This window comes from Diceros bicornis, chromosome 22 (assembly GCF_020826845.1).
Source record: "Diceros bicornis minor isolate mBicDic1 chromosome 22, mDicBic1.mat.cur, whole genome shotgun sequence".
Classification (NCBI taxonomy): Eukaryota; Metazoa; Chordata; class Mammalia; order Perissodactyla; family Rhinocerotidae; genus Diceros; species Diceros bicornis.
In genome coordinates this window covers 10,273,147-10,294,345 of record NC_080761.1, presented here as the reverse complement: position 1 = coordinate 10,294,345, position 21,199 = coordinate 10,273,147, and the positions used below count along the sequence as shown (strand labels likewise).

The 21,199-nt window shown below is 39.6% G+C and overlaps 1 long non-coding RNA gene across 1 annotated transcript in view; it reads left to right on the top strand.

Annotated features, from left to right (window-relative positions):
• The first annotated feature begins 1,104 nt into the window (after positions 1 to 1,104).
• LOC131419952 (uncharacterized) overlaps positions 1,105 to 21,199 on the top strand; it is a 32,080-nt gene continuing 11,985 nt past the window's right edge. The window contains exons 1-4 of the long non-coding RNA XR_009223392.1: positions 1,105 to 1,169; positions 2,449 to 2,679; positions 3,226 to 3,281; positions 7,984 to 8,129. This is a non-coding gene — a long non-coding RNA (uncharacterized LOC131419952). The remainder of the gene's footprint in view (positions 1,170 to 2,448; positions 2,680 to 3,225; positions 3,282 to 7,983; positions 8,130 to 21,199) is intronic.

The window sequence follows — 21,199 nt, the reverse complement described above, 5'->3', positions numbered from 1 at the left end:
ACACAAATAATCCATAGTCAACCTATAAATCAAAATTGGGGTGAGTTTATTATGAGCCAAATTTGAGGACCATATAGCCCAGGGCCTTCCTTTCCCAAGGAAGGAAGGGCACCAGAGACATGAGGTGTACAGAGTGGTTATATATCGTCAAAGAGCATGTATCTCATATGATTGGAATGTCCCTTGTATAACAGTCACAAGATTGCCTAGCCTGCCTAGCCAGCACAGCGATTCACACAGCAATTGATGAACACAGTAGAGAGCAGGTCTGTGGTCTCCAGCTAGGTGGTCACAGCAGGTCAGCAATCAATCCCTAGCCTAGAGAGAGAGATGCTTATCCTTAAGGAAATGCTGATGTGGGGGAAGTTACTTTATCTTAAGGACATTTGTTCTTGTCTTTTTGACATAGTAAATGCTTAAAGCAGATATGCTCAAAGGCCACAGGCCCTTTTGGAAAAAACAAGGTCAGGCCGAACTAGTTTTATACCAAATGGCTTCCTCATATACTCCAATATCTCCTATTGCTTGCCATTTATTTATCAGGTGCCAGGACAGGGCTCAAGGGTTGGTGGATCTGGTGGGTGTAAAAGAGTGGAGGTCCCAGGTTGAAAAATGATAAAATTATAATTTTACAACTATATAATATCAATCCTTAAATACTTCAGTTGTCACGACTGTTTTTTTACAAAATCAATTTTCTTACTTAACTCCAAATTTTTTTAACACTTCACCTAAGCAACAGTCATTTTAATATTTTCAATATCCAATCCATATTCAAGTGTCTCCAATTGTCTCCAAATGACTTACAGAAAAAATGCTATTTCAATCAGGAGCCAATAGACGACCATCCTTTTCATCTGGTGGTAGAGTTCAAGTTTAACCCTTAACCTCTTAGGGCTCAGAAAGAACCTGGGCAGATGACTTTTAAGAACATCATCCTCCAGCTTTCTAAAACACCAGAAAAATGACTTCCAAAGTGCACGCGGAGGTCTATGGGAAACGTGGTCTAAATCTGTGTTGTTCACCGCGCGGCACTCTGGGAAGGGGATTCTAGGCTCCTTCTGCGCATGTGCAACGGTAGCCGTGTCCTCATTCTTCTCGTGTGGACGCCTGGGAAGCGGATTGGGAACCTGTGGGTCTACTAGGAAAGTCAAGGGTGCGCACTTCAGGTGAGAGTGCGGGGGACCAGCTGGGAGGGGGGCGACTGTGCCTAGGGACCAGAGCAGGAAGTCTTTGGGACCCCCATCTCCCCACACTCCGCCCCTGGCGCTGCTGGTGTGTGCGCCCGGGCGAGCCCTCGGCAGGGGCAGGCCGGGGGGCGACCCCGGCCCTGGGGCTCCTGGGGCGCATGTGGGGCTGAGCTCAGTCAGGAGCAGGTGCCCGGGGCGGCCCTGGGTGTGTGGGGACTGTGTGCCGGGCCCCAGCTGCAGCCAGACCCCAGAAAAGCCCAAGTCGGTGGCGGGAGGTGGGGGTGAGGAGTGCGCTTATAACGATGACGGTGACCCCGGGTCTGCGGTGGAGCCCGAGCTCCGGAGCTTGAAAGGCCCCAGGTAAATTCCAGCTCTGTCACCTGCAGGCAGGGGCGACAGAAGGAACCTGGGTAAGAGTCAGGGTTCTCATCTGAAAATGATATTAATATTGACAGTTTTGCAGCGTTGTTTTGCAATGTAGATCTAAGTCATCCCTTGTAAAGTATTTAGACAAGTGTCAGGTACTAAGTGCTCAATGAGAGTTGCTATTACAGTTAGAAGACACTGTTTTTCCCTTGGATGGCTTAATGTAATATAAAACTGGCATTGCAGGCTTCAGAGCACTTAGGAAAGTGGCCTGTCCCCAAATCCCCAGGTATATAAGGGAAAGTGAATGTAGGTGGAACCCTACCATGTGTCACATGTATCCTGGGATTTCTAGTGTCTCTTCAGGTCCCTTGGATCAGGCAGAGATTGGTAGCCCTTTCTGCATTGACAGGCTATCTGTCTTTTGAGTCTGATATATTGAATTCCAAGAGTCAGGTTTTTGCCCCTAAAATGAATTTGTTTCTCAGACCCACATCTCAGTTGCCTTAAAACAAAGCAACCCTCATGAGGTAGGAAGTAGGGGCCCTCTGTGAACAGGAGTCTTACCTAGGAGAGAGCACCCCTTTGACCTTAGACCCTTGTCTAGAGCTTCAGAGCAGAGACAGAAGAGCCCAGAAAGGAGCAGATCCTAGATTTGCAAGGTCAGAAGCAATTCAGAATCTACCTTAGGGAGCCACCACACTGTGACAGTGGGGAGTTTGGGCCGTCCTTGAGAAGAGCAGGGAGAGCTGGGGTGGCCCAGGGGCAGGCTGCTCAGGGAAGGCTGCTTTGTTGAAGAGCTTGTGAGGGCAAGGTCCAGGGGTAAGGGATAACCAGGCAGAGGGAGGAAGTTCTGTCTCCAGTCCCCTTAAATGTCCCCCACTCTTTACAGATGCTGCGCTGCTGTCACAGGTGTCCATCACCACGTGTGACACTAGTGACGTTGTCCTGACCTCACAGGATCCCAGCCTGATGATACGTGAAGGGTTTTCCAAGGTCGTCTACTTCTTTTTTTGAAAACGTTAAAGACATTGGGCCTGAAAGTTTCAGTGACTTGTCCAGGGAAACCCAGTTTGTTTGTGACAGAGTCAGAAGGAACACAGTGCTGTTCACTTTCTCACAGGTAAGTCACCAAAAGCATCTTATCAAAAGGGCCTTTTGAGAAATACATCACAGCTGAAACAATTAAAAATTCCTGCCTTTAAGCATCCCTTCTCTTTTACTAGGCTTTCTGTGGATTGTCTATACCAGGGGGTAGATATTACTGAGAAAAACAGATAAATGATGCATACTGAGTATTTTTCTGCTAAGTTAATTTTAATGAAAGAATAGTAGCTTATCCCTTGATGTACTTTAGTTCAACTGATCTGTTGTTTTTTCTGTTTTTGTGTTAGTCGGAAGGACACATGCATTATTGTTAAATCAATCGAGAAAAATTTCTGTTCACTCAGTAAAAACCTGCCGATTTAAGCCCCGTGGTCATTTCAGAGTCATACAAAGATAGATGGTGCCACTTGTACATGACCTTCTCGTGCCTTTTCAAGGCCCAGAGGGCCCATGCCTATGGGGAGGATGATTCCCAACTGGGGTGCTGAGATTTGGGGAGTTAAATCTAGGAGCTGTAAGGCAGGCCAAATCTCAGGATCCCTGTCTTCTTTCTGTCCCCCAGCTGAACCACAGTTCTCTACACTCTTCCAGGAGCCATAGGAAATGAACATCCCTCAGGTGAGCTCTTTATTCATTCCCCACTTTATATTGTAATGGATTTACAAGGTTTAGAAGGATCCATGCATTAAATGGCGAAGGAGAAATAGAAATAGATCAAGTCAATCTTGAGGGAAAATAAACCCTGTTTTACTTTAAACTGTGATGTTTGCTGTCAGCTTTTGGTAGATAACCTTGTCAGGGTAAGTAGGTTCCCTCCAGGTACCAGTTTGCTAAGATTTCATGTTAGTCATGAATGTGCGTTGAATTATATTGATTACCTTTTGTGCGTCTATTAGAATAAAGCTATAGCTTATTTCCTTTAATCTATAAGTACTATAAACAATATAATGGATTTTCTAATATGAACTTGAATTCCTGTATAGACCCTATTTGCTAAGTATAGTAAGTTGCTTCTTACATATTTTCCTAGGGCTTTTTGCTAATACTATATTTAAGATTTTTATTTCTGTATCCACAAGTTGGATTAGACTATACTTTCTGTTTCTCTGTCCAATTATGGTATCAAGGGCACAGTCTCATAAAAGGAAATGGGACACTTGCCTGCTCCTTTTCTTCTCTAATAATTTAGATGAGAAAATTGTGTTACATGTAGATTTTGTGAAACTCACCTATAAATTTGGGCCTTATAAAGACTTTTTGTGTGAAGATTTTGATTATTGAATTAATTTATTAGTCATAAGCCTATACTGGATGTGTATTTTCTTTAATATAACTTTTGTCGTTACATTTTCATAGAAAATTAATCATTTTCATTTATGTTTTTCAATGTATTTTCATGAACTGATTGATGCTATTTGGATTTCAGTCTTTTATCTGTTATATCAATAATTTCCTGTTTTGATCAGCTTTTAAATTTTATTTTAGTATAAAGCCTGCTAATCAGAAAAGGACAGAATATGTTCTGGTTGGCCCAATCTGAAACCAGCAGTTTAGGGTCAGAGGGTCTTCATATTTTGTGCTGGCAGCGGACTCTAGATATTGGGAGTAGAGGAACATGTCCTTGCCATGCTTGTGCTCCCCAGCTTTGCACAGCCACCTGTCAGCACCGTTTGCTGACAGGACTGTCCTTTCTCCCTTGAATTATCTTGGCACCTCTGTGGGAAATCAACCAGCAGTGTATGTATGGGTCTGTTTTGGACTCTGTTTACTTCTGATGATCTGTGTTAATCCTTTTGCTGATACCACGCTGTCCTGATGAGTGTCTGTTTACAGTAAGTTTTGAAATCAGTTAATGCAGGTTTTCCAACTTTGTTCTTTTGTAAAATTGTCTTGGATATTCTAAGTCTTTGTTTCTTTATAGAAAGTTTCAAAAGTCAGCTTGTGTATCTCAAAAAACCTGCTGAGATTTCGGTTTTGATTGCACAGAATCTATAGAATCTGTAGTATAGATCAATTTGGGGAGATCGTATGATTATAGGAGTCTTCCAATTCATGAACACAATATCTCTCTCCATTTAGTTAGGTGATATGGAGGGTTTTGAGGGTTTTGGTTTTTATCCTTCTGAGTCAAAAGGATAGTTTTGACTTACAGTTAATAAAATAACTCGTCTACTGTTTGAAGATAGACTCTGGGGGGCAGTGGTGGAAGCAGGAACAATATAAGAGTCCATTTCTGTAATCCTAGCAAGAAATGATCATCATAGAGTGTTAGTTACTTTGAAGCGGTCAGATTGTGGGTGTATTGAAGGTAGAGCCAACAGTCTGAGAGTGCGTTTCCTCCCCACAACCTTGCAAATAGAGCATGCGTCACACTTTGAACTTTTACCAATATGATTTTAAAATGATCTCTCAGTTTAGTTTTACAACCTTTTTTCTCTTCTCTTGAGTGAGGTAGAACATCGTTTTTTGTTTGTAATTCATCTATATTTCTTTTCTGTTGAACTCTTTATCCCTTACCCATTTTCCTGTTGCTGTGCTGATTTTAATGACTGTATCCAGTATACCTTTACAGCCGTTTTTCTGTGATGTAAATTGCAGAAAAATTGGTACAGGTTTTTGAATTTTTGCCTTGCTCATGATTTTTTTGTTGTTGTTAGAAAGGCATTTGATTTTTATGTTGTCAAATTTAGCAATTTTTTCTTTTCTGATTCCTGGATTTTCAGTCAGAGTTGGGTATTGCCCACTCTAACGTTGTAAAATCGTTGTTCTGTGTAGTCTTCTGGAATGTGATTTTATTTTTTACATAAATCTTGAAAGCATTTTAATTTTATCCTGCTCTGTGGTGTGAGAGAGAGAACTGTCTTTTCCCAGGTGGCCTCTAGCGAGCTATCCCTGTGACATTAGTGTCCAGCTTTTCCTCAGTCATTTGAATGATGTCACCTGTATTCAAATAGGAAGTTGACTCTGTTCATCGTTCTTCCCACCACATACTTTGTTTCAGGTCTTGTTCAGTTGAAGCTTGGACGTCTTTCTGGGCTCTCATCAGCACCCTGCTCCTTCCAGTCACTTCTCTGTTAGCATTAGATTGTGGGCTACAGTGTCCTGTCATTCTTATCTAATATTGTCTTACCTTCTGTCTCCCAAAATTTGTCCAAATTTTCGGGCCTTCTGCTGGGACTTTTCTCTGCAATCTTTTTTTGTCATACTTTTATAACAGGTTTTGTATTTCACCTGAGTGTGTTTTTGGAGGCAGGGACTCCTGCGTGTGCTCAGTGTGTTCTCTTGAACTAGAGGAGTCATTTATGCTTCTGATTCTCTCTTCTCTTAATTTCCAGTACTCGAATCTTTCTGCTGTCTCTTTCCACCATTTAGAAATTTTTTCTCAGACTTCATGGCCTCTTGTTTTTCTACCTGCCTCTTCAATTTTGTTATTCCCTTCAATTCTGTGCTTGGTCCTTTTCTCTCCTCAGATTCTATGTCCTTTCTGAGCCAGCCCTTTTTCTCTGATGACTTCAGTTACCATCTTAATGACTAATGTCTCCTAAATCCTTAATTTTGTTTTAGACCTCCTTCTCTGTTCCAAAATCACGAAACCAATGGTGAAATAAATAATTCCATCTGTAGGTTCCACAGGCGTTTTGGATGCAAACGAAAAACATCTGCCTCACTGTGACCCAGCCTCTGACTCTCATTTTTTTCTTCCAGTCTCTGTGTATGGCCTCGGCATCCACCCAGTTGCTTGTGCAGCATCTCTGTGTATAGCTGCACAAGAAAATAATGACCAGATTTTGTTTCCTATAAGGATTAGTTTCCCATTCTTTATCTTTGTTGCTTTGCCTTAGTATAGGTCATCTCTTGAATTAGGTCTTCTGTTTTGCTGCTTAAGATATTGTCCACTATTCATATAGAGTAATGGTTCCTAACTAGGGTCGATTTTGCTCCCCAGGAGACATTGGGAGATATTTTTGATTGTCACAACTGGGGATACTACTGGCATCTAATCAATAGAGGACAAAGATACTGATAAATATCTTAAAATACATAGGACAGTCTTCCACAAAAATAGCATCATCTGGTCCACAGTGTCAGTAGTGCCATATTGAAGAAACCCTGTTCTAGAGCATTGCTCCTGAAATATAAATCTGGTGGTGTGTCATACCTTCCCAGGCTTACATGTATTTCTTATTGGTTCCCTGTTACCCCAGCAGAGATCTCCAGGCTGGGGTGTGTATACTCCACAGAGTGCTCAGCATAATCCCTTGATGTATGGGAAAGGTATACAGGAATCCCATTTATAATAACTTTACCTAAAAAAAATAAAGAATAAGGCATTGAGCTTTCTCATTATATTAAGTGACATTATATGTTTGTAAATTAAAAATAAATATATATAAATGAGAACTTGAGAATATATTTTTTTTTTTACTAATTATGTAAGAATCCCCAAAGCATAAGACAGAATTAGGGCCCTGTGATAGTCATCCTTTATAGCATTTTGTTTTAAATTCTGAACAGTAAACATAGTAAGACATAGTTTCCAAAGGTATTCTCTGTGTCACTGACTCTGGACCCTCAAGTTGATTAGAAATGTGCTGTTACGGGTGTCAGTGTCGTTCACGGACGTGACTGTGGAGTTCACCGGGAGGAGTGGTAGCAGGTGGACTCTGCACAGAGGACCCTGTACAGAGATGTGACGATGCTGGAGAGCTACAGCCACCTCGTCTCCGTGGTGAGCAGACCTTACCATGTGACTCCCTTTAGACTGCAAATTCTGTTTTTTCTTTTTTAACTGTTAATCACTTTTGTTGAGGTGTATTTAACAGAAAATAAAACTCAGCACTTTTCAGTGTACATGTGAGTGAGTTTTGAAGAATTAACAGTAGATGACCATCATCAAAATCATGATTTGGAATATTTCCATCATCCCAGAAAGATCCTTCTATCCTTTGCAGTGAGTCTCCTCCCTCCATCCCTACCTCTCAGACCCGTCAGAGCAATCACTGGTCTGCTTTCCATTGCAGTAGTTTTCCCTTTTCTCAACTTTCATGTCAGTGGAATCATAATGTATATTCTCTCTCTTGTCTGGCTTCTTTCACTCCGCAGAATGCTTTTGAGACTCGTGCTTGTGTGTATCACTAGCTTATTCTTTCTGTCCTGAGTCGTGTTCCTTTGCGTGCATAAACCACAGTTTGTTATCCTTTCAGTTAGTAGACACATAGGTTTTTTTCGGTTTGGGGTGATTATGAATGAAGCTGCTGTGAACATTCACATACAAGTCTTTGTGTTGACACGTTTTCATTTCTCTTGTGTAAATACTTAGGAGTGGGCTTGCTGGGTCTTCGCGGAAGTGTATATATAACTGTAGAAGAAACTGCCAAATGTTTCCAAGTTGGCTCTACTATTTTTCCTGCCCATAAGCAATGTCTGAGAGTCCTCATTGCTCGTTGGTTACCAACATTTGGTTTGGTAAGTTTTATTATTTTTAACCATTCTAGTTGGTGTCTAGTTGTATTTTATTGAGTTTTAATTTGCTTTTCCCTGGTGACTAATGATGTTGAACCTCTTTTCATGTGCTTTTTAACCATTTGTAATCTCCTTTAATGAAGTGTCTGATCAAATCTTTAGCCCATTTAGTTCTTTGGGTTTTTGGTCTTACTGTAGAAGTTCAGACCTTTATTGACTATATGTTTTGCAAATTTTTTTTTCTCCATCTCTGGCTTGCCTTTTTAAAAAGAAAATGTTATGAGATTGTTTTTGGTTTTTACATGTACTTTTAAAAAAACTTTTTTTTATCACCACAAAGATTTCTCTCATGCTACCTTTTTATGATTATAACCATCCCCTCTCCCATACCATAGCTAATCTCTGCCAACTACTAATCTGCTCTTCATCTCTATAATTTTGCCATTTCAAGAACATTATATGAATGAAATCATACAGTATTTGATGTGTTGAGATTGAGGTCCATCCAAGATGTAGTGTGTATCAATTGTTTATTTCTTTTATTACTACATAGTGTTCCACTGTGTGAATGTATCGTAGTTTGTTTAGCCATTCATCTATTGAAGGACTTCTTGGTTGTTTCTGAGCTCGGACTATTATAAATAAAGCTGCTATGAATGTTCAGTTTCAGGTTTTTGTGTGAACATAAATTATTATTTCTCTGGGGTAAATGCCCAGGAGTGTGACTGGAGTTGTATGGTAAGTATATGTTTTGTTTTTTAAGAAACTGCCAAAATATTTTCCAGAGTGGCAGTACCATTTTCATTTCCACCAGCAGTGTATGAGAAATCCGCTTCTTCCTGTCCTTCCTAGTCCTTGGTATTGTCACTATTTTTTATATTAGTGATTGTAGTAGGTGTATGGTGATATCTCCTCATCTCCTCCATTTCCTTAATGGCTAGGGATATTATATATCTTTTCATGTGTTTGCCATCTAAGTATGCTTAGACGGTAAAATGTCTGTTCGTGGCTTTTGTGCATTTTTTCCCATCTTTATTGATACATAATGACAAATAAAATTCTATCTTTTTAAGGTGTACAACTTGATGTTTTGATACACAGATACATTGTGAATTAATTGCCACAATCAAGCTAATTAACATATCCATCACCTGACATGGTTACCTTTGTGTTGTGTGTGGGTGGTGGGAACACTTAAGATATACTGTCTAGGCAGATTTCAAGAATATAATACAGTATTGTTAACTGTAGTCACGTTGCTGTACATTAGATCTCCGTAGCTTATTCATCTTGCATAACTGAACTTTGTACCCTTTGACTAACATCTCCCCGTTCCCCGTCTCCCCACCCCTGGAAACCGCCATTCTACTCTTTGTTTCTATGAGATTGACTATTTTAGATTCCACTGAGATCAAAGACAAGTATTTGTCTTTCTGTGTCTGGCTCATTTTACTCAGCAAAATGCCCTCAAGGTTTATCCACTTTTGGGGAAACGTCAGGATTTCCTTTTTCCGGCTGAATAATATTCCCTTGTATGTATATATACCACATCTTCTTTAATCATTCATCCATCAAGGGACATTTAGATTTTTTCTTTTCCTGGCTATTGTGAATAATACTGCAATGAACATGGGAGTGCACATATCTCTTTGAGACCCTGATTTCATTTCCTTTGGATATATACCCAGAAGTGGGATTGCTGGATCATGGAGTAGTTCTAGTTTTAGTTTTCTGAGGAACCTCCGTACCATTTTCTGTAATGGCTTTACCAGTTTACATTCCCACCAGCAGTGTACAAGGTTACGTTTTCTCCACATGCTCACCAACACTTATCTTTTGTCTTTTGGATAATCATCATTCTCTAACAGGTGTGAGGTGTTACCTCATTGTGGTCTTGATTCGCATTTCCCTGAGGATTAGTGATGTTGAGCACATTTTCACACACTTGTTGGCCATTTGTATGGCTTCTCTTGAGACTCAGGTTCTTTGCCCATGTTTTTAATCTGGTTATTTGCTTTTTTGCTATTCAATGATATGACTTTCTTTCTTTTTTTTTTTTTTATAATTTTATTTATTTATTTATTTTTTCCCCCAAAGCCCCAGTAGATAGTTGTATGTCATCGTTGCACATCCTTCTAGTTGCTGTATGTGGGACACGGCCTCAGCATGGCCGGAGAAGCGGTGTGTCGGTGCATGCCCGGGATCCGAACCCGGACCGCTAGCAGTGGAGCGTGCGCACTTAACCGCTAAGCCACGGGGCCGGCCCTCAATGATATGACTTTCTTATATATTTTGGATATTTACCCCTTATAATTGTTATTATAATTTGTAAATATTTTCTCCCATTCCATAAGTTGCCTTTTCACTCTGTTGATTGCTTCCTTTGCTGTCCAGAAGCGTTTTAGTTTGATGCAATCCCACTTGTCTATTTTTGCTATTGTTGCGTGTGCTTTTGGTGTCCTATCCAAAAAAACCATTGTGAAGACTGAGGTCAAGGAGCTTTTTCCCTGTTTTCTTCTAGGAGTTGCCAAGGCCACCAGTGACTTCCTTACGGCTAGGCCTAATGCGTACCTTTCCATCTTTGTCTCACTTGGCCCCACAGCGGCTGTGGATGATGATAACGTCCTCTTGGAAACGCTGTCTTTACTAAGTTTTCATAACTCAGTAGTTGCATGGTTCCCCTCCTGTGACTATTCAGTTGTAATACATTGTCTTGGATTTTACAAAGGCACCCAAAACTCAGCATTCCCAGACAGAACTTGCAGTCTTTCTGTGCAGATACTTTTCCTCTTATGTCCTCCTTCAAAATTAGTGCCTCCCATTTGCGTGGATGCTAAAGCTTAAGACTCAAGCAACATCTTTGAATCTTCCCTCTCCCTTGGTACCCAATCTCTCATCCCACCACCAACCAGTCAGTCAGTGCTGATTATTACAGTCCCTAAATAGCTCTCAAATACTTCTACTCTTCTGCATCCTTTCTGAAACCACCCTAGCCCAAGTAACCAACTAAATAACTGAGTTATCTTAATGACCTTATGCCTCTGAGCCTCAATTTCCTGGTTTGTAAAATGAGGCAGTGAGAATGAACACCAAGTTTCTTCCTTCTCTATATTCTGTGATTTTAATACTTTAAAACCGATGAGAGGCTGAGGGCAAAATCAATTCCAGTGTTTTGGGAGACCATCTCACTTTCTCCATTTAAATTAACTATTGGGATGACCAAAGATTGTGCCTTATATCCTCCCATAGCACTGCTCTTAAGGACAATCTCAGGGTCTTCAAGACATCTTATAATAAGGCCCTTTCTCTTAAGAAGGGATCTGCTTTATGCTATGCTTTAAGCTGTAGAAAATATTTTAGAATGAGATTCTAATGTTGGTAACAAATTTATTTACCTTGTTTTGTTAATTCATCCAAAAGCTCCTATTTTTGAAAATGTCCCATGTAAAGATTTAGTCCATCTTTGTTGACTGCCTCTTGAGTGTATATTAAAAGGCCATCAGATAATGGACTATCTCATACACAAGATTTTTTACACAAACCTCAAGGTAACCACTAAACAAATAATCAAAACAAAATCACATATGATAAACAAAGAGAAAACTAGAAGAGTCATAAGACAGAACAACCAAACTGAATTGGCAGTCCAAAACAAATGGGACAAGAAACAAAGGAAATGCAAAAGAACCAGAAAATAAGTGACAAAACAGCAACATTCAACCCTCATATTTCAATAATTAACCTAAATGTAAATGGATTGAACTCTCCAATCAAAAGATACAGAGTGGCAGGATGGATTAAAAAGCAAGACCCAACAATATGCTGCCTTCAGGAAACACATCTTAGCACTAAAGACAAGCACAGGCTCAGAGTGAAAGGATGGAAGACAATACTCCAAGCTAATGGCAAACAAAAGAAAGCAGGTGTTGCCATACTCATATCAGACAAAGTAGACTTCAAGATAAAACAGGTTAAGAAAGACAAAGAAGGGAAATATATAATGATAAAAGGGACACTCCATCAAGAAGACATATCACTTATAAATATATATGCACCCAACATAGGAGCACCAATGTACATAAAACAACTATTAACAAACCTAAAAGGAGAAATCAACAACAACACAATAATAGTAGGGGATCTTAACACCCCACTTACAGCAATGGATAGATCATCCAGACAAAAAGTTAATAAAGAAATATTAGACTTAAATGAAAAACTGGACGAGATGGACCTAGTAGACATATACAGAGCACTCCACCCAAAAACAGCTGACTACACATTCTTCTCAAGCGCGCATGGAACATTCTCTAGGATAGACCATATGTTGGGAAACAAAGCAAGCCTCAATAAATTTAAGAAGATTGAAATCATAACAAGCATCTTTTCGGACCATAAGGCTATGAAACTGGAAATGAACCAGGAAAAAAAAACTGGGAAAGTGACAAAAATGTGGAGATTAAACAACATGCTACTGAACAACCAATGGATCATTGATGAAATTAAAGGAGAAATCAAAAACTATCTGGAAACAAACGAAAATGATAACATGCCATATCAAACCATATGGGACGCAGCAAAAGCGGTCCTGAGAGGGAAACTCATAGCGATACAAGCCTACCTTAACAAACAAGAAAAAGCCCTAATAGGCAACCTTAAATTACACCTAACAGAACTAGAAAAAGAAGAACAAACAAAGCCCAAAGCCAGCAGAAGGAGAGAAATAATAAAAATCAGAGCAGAAATAAATGATATTGAGACCAAAAAAACAGTAGAAAGGATTAATGAAACAAAGAGTTGGTTCTTCGAGAAGATAAACAAAATAGACAAACTCTTAGCCAGGCTAACTAAGAAAAAAAGAGAAAAGGCTCAAGTAAATAAAATTAGAAATGAAAGAGGAGAAATTACAACGGATACCATGGAAATACAGAGGATTATAAGAGAATACTATGAGAAATTTTATGCCAACAAATTGGACAATCTAGAAGAAATGGATAAATTCTTAGACTTATACAACCTCCCAAAATTGAACCAAGAAGAAATGGAGAATCTGAATAGACCAATAACAAGTAAAGAGATTGAAATAGTAATCAAAAACCTCCCAAAAAATAAAAGTCCAGGACCAGATGGCTTCTCCAGTGAATTTTACCAAACATTCAAAGAAGATTTAATACCCATCCTCCTCAAACTATTCCAAAAAATAGAGGAAGATGGAACACTTCCTGAATCATTCTATGAGGCCATCATCACCCTGATACCGAAACCAGACAAAGACAATACAAAGAAAGAAAATTACAGGCCAATATCGCTGATGAACATTGATGCAAAAATCCTCAACAAAATATTGGCAAACCGAATACAACAATATATTAAAAAGATCATACACCATGATCAAGTGGGATTTATACCAGAGACGCAGGGATGGTTCAACATCCGCAAATCAATCAACGTGATACATCACATCAACAAAACAAAGAATAAAAACCACATGATCGTCTCAATAGACGCAGAGAAGGCATTTGACAAGATACAACATCCATTTATGATAAAAACTCTCAATAAAATGGGAATAGAAGGAAAGTACCTCAACATAATAAAGGCCATATATGACAAACCCACAGCTAACATCATACTCAACGGGGAAAGACTGAAAGCCATTCCTCTGAGAACAGGAACGAGGCAGGGCTGCCCACTCTCACCACTCCTGTTCAACATAGTACTGGAGGTTTTGGCCAGAGCAATTAGGCAAGAAAAAGGAATAAAAGGAATCCAAATAGGTAACGAAGAAGTGAAACTCTCACTATTTGCAGATGACATGATTGTATATATAGAAAACCCTAAAGAATCTGTTGGAAAACTGTTAGAAACAATCAACAACTACAGCAAAGTTGCAGGGTACAAAATCAATCTACAAAAATCAGTTGCATTTCTATATGCTAATAATGAACTAACAGAAAGAGAGCTCAAAAAGATAATACCATTTACAATTGCATCAAAAAGAATAAAATACCTAGGAATAAATCTTACCAAGGAGGTGAAGGACCTATACAATGAGAACTACAAGACATTATTGAGGGAAATCTACGATGACATAAAGAAATGGAAAGATATCCCATGCACGTGGATTGGAAGAATAAACATAGTTAAAATGTCTATATTACCTAAAGCAATCTACAGATTCAATGCAATCCCAATCAGAATCCCAATGACATTCTTCACAGAAATAGAAAAAAGAATACTAAAATTTATATGGGGCAACAAAAGACCCCGAATAGCTAAAGAAATCCTAAAGAAAAAGAACAAAGCAGGAGGCATCACAATTCCTGACTTCAAAACATACTACAAAGCAATAGTAATCAAAACAGCATGGTACTGGTACAAAAACAGACACACAGATCAATGGAACAGAATTGAAAGCCCAGAAATAAAACCACACATATACGGACAGCTAATTTTCGACAAAGGTGCTAAGGACATGCAATGGAGAAAGGAAAGTCTCTTCAATAAATGGTGTTGGGAAAACTGGACATCCACATGCAAAAGAATGAAAGTGGACCATGTGCTATCGCCATTCACAAAAATTAACTCAAAATGGATCAAAGACCTGAAGGTGAGACCTGAAACTATAAAACTCATAGAAGAAAATATAGGCAACACACTATTTGACATTGGGTTTAAAGGAATCTTTTCGGATGACATGCCTACCCAGACTAGGGAAACTAAAGAAAAAATAAACAAGTGGGACTTTATCAGACTAAAGAGCTTTTATAAGACAAATGAAATCAGAATCAAGATGAACAAACAACCAACCAGCTGGGAGAGAATATTTGCAAAACATACATCTGACAAGGGGTTGATCTCCATAATATATAAAGAACTCACACAATTGAACAACAAAAAAACAAACAACCCGATCAAAAAATGGGCAGAGGAAATGAACAGACACTTCTCCAAGGAAGATATACAGATGGCCAATAGGCACATGAAAAGATGCTCAACATCACTAATCATCAGGGAAATGCAAATCAAAACAACACTAAGATACCACCTCACGCCCGTTAGAATGGCTATAATCACCAAGACAAAAAACAACAAATGTTGGAGAGGATGTGGAGAAACAGGAACCCTCATACACAGCTGGTGGGAATGCAAATTGGTGCAGCCTCTATGGAAAACGGTATGGAGATTCCTCAAAGAATTAAAAATAGAGATGCCCTATGATCCAGCCATCCCACTACTGGGAATCTATCCAACGCACCTGAAATCAACAATCCAAAGAGGCTTATGCACCCCTATGTTCATTGCAGCATTATTCACCATAGCCAAGAAGTGGAAGCAACCTAAGTGTCCCTCGGCTGACGATTGGATTAAGAAAATGTGGTATATATATACAATGGAATACTACTCAGCCATAAAAAAAGACAAAATCGTCCCATTTGCAACAACATGGATGGGCCTGGAGCATATTATGTTAAGTGAAATAAGCCAGAAAGAGAAAGACAAACACTGTATGATCTCACTCATATGTGGAATATAAACCAACACATGGACAGAGAAAACTGGACTGTGGTTACCCGGGAAGTGGGGGTGGGGGGTGGGCACAAGGGGTGAAGGGAGTCATATATGGGGTGATGGACAAACAAAAATGTACAACCCAAAATTTCACAATGTTAGAAACCATTAAAATATCAATAAAAATCAAAAAAAAAAAAAAAACCTGGATAACACGAAAATGTTAATGGAGATTGGGGGGAGGGGCAGTGATGAGGAGTTTGGTTAATTTTCAACAGTGGAAGGTCAAAATAAAAGCATTATAAAAGGGGCCGGCCCGGTGGCGCAAGCGGTTAAGTGCGCGCGCTCCGCTGCGGCGGCCCGGGGTTCGCTGGTTCGGATCCCGGGCGTGCACCGACGCACTGCTTGGCAAGCCATGCTGTGGCGGCGTCCCATGTAAAGTGGAGGAAGATGGGCACAGATGTTAGCCCAGGGCCAGTCTTCCTCAGCAAAAAAAAAAAAAGAGGAGGATTGGCGGATGTTAGTACAGGGCTGATCTCCTCATAAAAAAAAATAAAATAAAAAAAAAGCATTATAAAAGAAGAGTAAAGGATTTAGGTCAGGGGTTTCTATGGAAAAAACTTAAAAACCATCAGCAGATGGAACAAGTGAAGTGACACAATATGGCAGAATCCGCTAATGAGTTTAATAGGCAACCATTTTAATGGGAGAGAGTATATTGCAAAGTGAGAAGAAGTTGGGAAACTTCAAGGGGCAAGAGCCAGAAAAGTAAGGGGTCCCTTCCTGCCCTGAGGATTCTTTTGGTTCTGAGGTATTTTAGCCCAGCTGAGTGAAGACCTGGGGAGGATGTCATAGGTCCTCTAAAAGGGGCATCTGTCAGCTGGAGGAAGATGTGCCACCTCTCTCCAGCTCATTAGCAGATTGAAAGGGGGACCCTGCATTACTGTGATTAGGATTAATTTTCTAATTCCAGGGATGGAACTCTGCTCTACATGAATCAGCCTTCGCACAAAAACACAAACTCACCTGGTGTGGATAAAACACAAATAACCTTTACTGCTGCCTCCCATCTTCCCAGGACCCAGTGGGAAGGAAAAGGTGGTTCTCTAGTAAAAAGGGGAGGTAAGGGTTGGAGTTTTCCAGCTCTCCAAGCCAGGTGCAGGTTCCACGAATGGGGGAGAAGTGCGATGCCATCTTTCTGGCAGACCGAGACCCTGGGAAAACTGGGTCCTTCTGATGTGGTTAGGGAAGACACGGTACTTCCAACAGCCGCTGCAGCAGGGCACCAGCAACATCACAGATGAGATGAGGAACCTGTTACCTTAGAGCCTCCCAGGGAAAGAGCATTTAGGCTCCTACCATTTATTGGGATAACTGGCTCCTGGCCCTTTGGAAACTGTCCAGTCATCCCAGGGCTAGGCTTCTCAGGAAAAGTAACTTGCCATTCCCTTTAAAATATGTAACTAGGAGGGCCAGCCTGGTGGCATAGTAGTTAAGTTTGTATGCTCTGCCTCGGCGGCCTGGGGTTTGCAGGTTCGGATCCTGGGTGCAGACCTACGCACTGCTTATCAAGCCATGCTGCGGCAGGCGTCCCACATATAAAGTAGAGGAAGATGGACACGGATGTTAGCCCAGGGTCAATCTTCATCAGCAAAAAGAGGAGGATTGGCAACGGATGTTAGCTCAGGGCTAATCTTCCTTGCCAAAAAAAAAAAAAAAAAACACAATATATAACTAAAACCTACCTATACTTTTATATTTTAAATGTATTGTTGGGGCTTCATTTCAAATGCTATATTGTGTAACTGTTTCAGATAGCTTTAAGTCCAAGGCAGTTGCTTTCAAACTCTTTGACAGCAACTCACAAAAAATATGTATAAAAATAACTTTTTATCGTAAACAGGTGTACACACGTGCACAAAACTAGTACAAAAAGTTTTATGAAACTTTACTTACCTTTATTACATGTAATGCACTCTAATATTATCTCTTCCATTTCATTTCATTGGGGTTTTTTGCTGAGGAAGATTGGCCCTGAGCTAGCATCTGTGCCAGTCTTCCTCTATGTTGTCTGTGGGATGCTGCCGCAACATGGCTTGATGAGTCCAGTGTATGTCCATGCCCGGGATCTGAACCCGTGAACCCTGGGCCGCCGAAGCGGAGCGTGCAAACTTAACCACTATGCCACCTGGCTGGCCCGTCATTTCATTGTTTTTTAAGTGCTTGTCACAACACCCAGAATTATTTCATAATCCCACTGACGGGTGAGGACCTGCAGTTTGAAAGACACTCTTCTAAAATTTTGGGTTCCAGATACTCTAGCTGATGGTCTGGTGTCCAGATTTTTAAAAGCCTCATTAAAATGCATCATCAAAAAGCAGTATTTGCTAAAGGAACCTCAGTCTCCATGAAGAGCACTGTCTTGGGGATTCCAACCATAAGTTACCAAATGAATAACCAGCCTTCCCTTTGAAGAACTGAGATGTGAGCTCAACACCGAGTAAACGTAACATAAAATCAGAACAGAGTTGCAAAAGGAGGACCATCTCCAAATGCAGTGTGTGTCCCTCTAGAAAACATAAAGCATTCTACAGTAAGGTGAGGGGAACAAAACAGAAAAACAATGTTAATGGAGAAAAGGTCAAGCTTGCAACATCTATCTCCAAGCTTCACAAGGTGCAGTTGTACTTTCCAACCCTGTGAGACAAGAGTGATGTTCAGGATGACTCCACTAATCATGTGGCCTTGAATATCTCAGCAGACATCAGTTATTTAAAAGGATAACTGCAGATTAAATTAGTTCACCCTAATTATGCAAAAATGGTAAATTCAAATCAGTAAGGTAATTCGCTTCTGAATTAAAAATTTTTTCAATCACTTGGCAGCTCAAATCAAAGCAAATGGATAATGTTATCTGTTGTATCAATTTAACTCTTAAGTTTAAATACATAAACATATTATAAACTGAATTAAAAATTCATATTTAATATGTATTTATTAACATATAACAATGTAGGGAACCACATTCAAGATGTGAAATAGAGTCATGTCCTTGAAAACCAAAGAAGGTTGTCACAAAAGTGCCTTTGTGAGAATCTAGCAACAGAATGAGTCCCCAAAATCTATTAAACAAGCTATCCCACAGGGAAAGTGAGGTAGATCACACTAGTAAAGCCAACACTATGGAAACTTAGGAAATATTTATCAAAGGAAATAAAAATATTCAGTTTTAGGAAGCAGTATGATAAGCTTCAACGTGCTTATACTTATGAACACAGGACTTTCATAGGAAGGAAAGAAATGGAAATTTATTGAATATCTGCATTTTGCCAGGCCTCACTAATATTTTCAAATACATTATAGCATTGGAAACTAGGAATCAGAGATCTTGAATAATTTGCCCTAGGTCACACAGTGATAAATGACAGAACTAGGATTTAAACTCCATCTTCTGATTACACATCAATTGTTCCTTTCACATCAATATCACTTTATCCTGAACCAGTACTCAAAATATGATAGTGCTTAAAATATTCGCTTAAACATTTCCTAAGATTTCTGAGCAACGTCTATTCAGATTCCAATTTCAAAGCTAATGAGTAATAAAGTGATCTTTAAAAGAAAAATATACATGCGTTCTGGATGGCATATGAATCTTTCAGACATTTGATTTTAGTATTCTTTATGTCTCATGTAAGGGTGAAAGAAGTTACCTATTGTTATATAACAAACCACACAAAAGTGTAGTACCGTCAGACAGTAATTTATTCTTGTCTCTTACTGTTCTGTGGATTGGCTGTGGTTGGCTGGGCAGTTCTTCCTTGGGGTCTCCTAGGAAGTGCAGTCAGATGTCAGCTGGGACTGCAATCATCTATAGGCCCCATTGGGCTGGACGTCAAGATGGTTCACTCCTAGGAGGGCAGAGGATGCTGGTTGTTATCTTACTTGGGGCTGCCAACTGGAGGGCCTACATGTGGCCCTTCCATGTGACTTGGGCTTCTCTCAAAGTGGTGGCTGGGTTCCAAAAGAAAGCATCCCAAGGGGTGGGCGAAAGGGGTAAAGGGACACATATGTATGGTAACAGATAAAAACTAGACTATTGGTGGTGAGCATGATGCAGTCTCTACAGAAACTGATATATAATAATGTATACCTGAAATTACACAATGTTATAAATGAATGCTTATAACAATAAAATAAAATAATTAAAAATAATAATTAAAAAAAAAAAAAAAAAAGAAGGCATCCCAAGAGTAAATGTTCCAGGAGACCCAGGCTTTTTACAACCTAGCCTCAGAAGTCCCAGAAAGTCACTTGCAGGGCATCCTATTGGTTGAGCCAGTCGCTGAGGCCTAGGTGCCTAGGGTGATGTAGCCTCCACCTTTTGATATGAGAAACAACATGACAATAAGGGAGGGAAGGAGACTGCCCATCTCACCTTAGTCTTTAGCCTCCCATCCTGGCATCTCTGCTTTACCCAACTGAGTTAGAAGGGGAAAAATACAATACAATTACAATAACACAAATTATTTTGTTGTATTTTCTCCATCTCTTTGGCTCTGTCACTTTCTGTAGAAACACAGCACTTGAATGAATGGATGATTGAAAGTCTCTGTCTCTCCCTTTCCCATTCTACTCTTTTTTTTTCCTCATCACATTTCTTGTCTATTCTTTCCTTCTTTCTAACTGAAGATAAAGAGTAAAAAAAAAAATTAAAGCAGCAACATGTTCTAATTAGTGAGTAAATCTTATGGTTGATTTCTACCCGGATCTCCCATTTGACATCTGCCCAACTGATTCAGTCATCATCCTGTATAGGAAGGTAATAGGGTAATTTTTTTAATTCCAGGCAAAAGAAAGAAGAGAGAAAAAAGTGAGAAAGAAAAAGTCGATTATCAAGGGAAGAAGGAAAATATAAATGGGAAGGGAAATGAATCAGGAAGACTAAACAGTATTAAGCTCAAGTGGCTGAGAAAACAAAGAGAAAGAAGCCAAATTCTCCCCTTATAATGCTGCATCCATCCTTCCTTTCCAATCCATTGCCACCAGAACCAGCCTAACTTGATTTCTTAATGCCTGAATTATTGCTATATCATCTTACCTAATCTCCCTGCTTAGGGTCTTTATCCTCTTAGAAATCATCAAAAACACTGTTTTCCTCATGGTGCTCCCAATTAAAAAAAAAAAAAAAGAAAACACTGAATGACTTCTGAAGGATAAAGTCCAATATAAGCATTTTAAGGATTTTCCTAATCTGACCTAACTTTCCTTGCCCATGTTGTTTCTCAAGTCTCGCCTGCGTGAAACTGTTGACTCAGCCAGGGCACTCTACTCACTGTATCCAAATACACAGAAAAATGAGACTAGATCTCACTATTTATTACATCATGAAAAATATAAAACCTGAATCAAGGAAAATAATTAATCAACAACAAAAATATTACATTTCACAAAGCAGTGTGGCAATGTCGTAAGCTTATAATTACAGCACTTATGGTCCAGATCACTTCTCACAAATACAGCCTTCTCCTTTTTGTCTTCTGTCCTTTGCTCTAACGGAT